Here is a 1,784-nt window from a genome sequence, read left to right as displayed (position 1 = left end):
GCTTCCCTGGCAAGCCCAAAGGTCTGAGTTCAATCCCCGGTTCCGCCAAAATAAACAAATAAATAAACAAATGATGGAATAACGTGTTGACATCCATAAAGACAAACTCACTATGGAGGCCAGGCTGGCCTCCAACTCACTGTGATCCTCCTGCTTCAACCTCCCAAATGCTGGATTACAGGTGTGAACCACCACGCTTGGCTAGACTGCTCTTTGATTTGAATTTTATAATAGTTTTTGTCTAGTTTTTAAGAAATGAGAAAAATGATACAGCATTCAATCCACACAACTCATGTGATTTAAAGCTATCAACAGATGAAAGCCAACACTAAGACTTTGGTAATCTCTTTGGCCAGAACAACATTTCTCCCTCAGCCACATAACCATCCCTCAGTGGGCTGGCGCCCAGACTCACAGCCTGGTACTAGTGCCGTCTTGGTAGTCCAAGAACGCCCTCTCAGTGCTGGAAAAATTTAAAAACAAAATTAAATGCTTCATAAAAACTAATGCTTTCTCAAGTTCATAATCCAGAGTTCTATGGAACTGATTATCTCTTTCCTCAATGGTGGCAGGTGGTCAGAAAAACACAACTGTCATGTCATTTGTCACAAGGGCAACAGAATAGTCGAGCCCACATCCCTGCCATTTACCTTGGAATTTGGAGCAAAGTCTCATGATATTTGACTCAGAATTCTCCCTAAACCATCTCGTACAATGCGGGGCATTAATCACCTAGATAAGCTTATTGCTCTCTCTTTGTTCTGCCTGTGTAAAGCTATACTTCGGTTAACATGCCCTTGTAACAGTTTACCCAGTAATGAGTTTCACTGACATGAAATATTTACTGCCATCTTCCAAGTGCAGGACACAGCAGCAGGTTTTAAAAAAAGGGAAAAAAACCTCCTCGACCCTCAATGAAATGATAATCTGGTTTATAAAAAGGATGTGTAAAAAAGGCATACACAAAGAAACACATGGCAAAATGTCCACTAGAAGAGTACACTTCTCTCGGTTTGCTGCTTTGCGGTACCTTAGGCAACTTACTCGGCTCCTCTGAACGTCTGCAGTGAGGAGATGACACCCACCTGAAAAGAAAGCTGCAAAGCTTAATTATTTATAAAGGTCTCAGCACATGGTAAACTTTCAGTGAAAGGTGGCATTTCTTATTTATTGCTGTCATGAAGGGAAGAATCATGACTACTAATATCCTACATTAAGGAAACTCCATTTGCTTCACTTAGAAAAATGTGTAAATAAAATCTATTGTGTATGATCTTTATAAGATTGAATATTCTTTCTAGTGAAGTAGAAAATTTTAGTCAAATGCTTGATCAAGACAATATAAGCCATTTCTAAAGGAATAATTTTTTTCCATAATTTTATTGAGAAACAAATAGCAATGAGACAGTTTCAAACCAAATTAGTAGGACAGTTTCAATAATTAATACATTGCATACATTCTTCCTAGTGGTTAATTTCTGTACAAGATGTGGACATGATATCCTATTTACAAACAACATTAGAACAAATCCCTCTATTCATTAAGAGAATGTAGCTATATATCTATCCTAACCATTTTGAATACAAAATGGACATTCATCTGTATTCCCTTTTTTTGTTAGGTTCCATTATTTGAATACTATAGGTGTGTAAACTCAGCAAAATATTCTAAAAGAGTCCAGTAGCCCATAATAGTATTGGGTCTTTCGCTTGACTGGCAATGTCAGAAATTGTTGACCTGTGTCCCCTACAGCTCAACATAACAGCATGGCTTTACTTCTTAT

This window comes from Octodon degus, unplaced genomic scaffold (assembly GCF_000260255.1).
Source record: "Octodon degus isolate 3935 unplaced genomic scaffold, OctDeg1.0 scaffold00048, whole genome shotgun sequence".
NCBI classification, from domain to species: Eukaryota; Metazoa; Chordata; class Mammalia; order Rodentia; family Octodontidae; genus Octodon; species Octodon degus.
Note: the sequence above shows the minus strand (reverse complement) of the source record.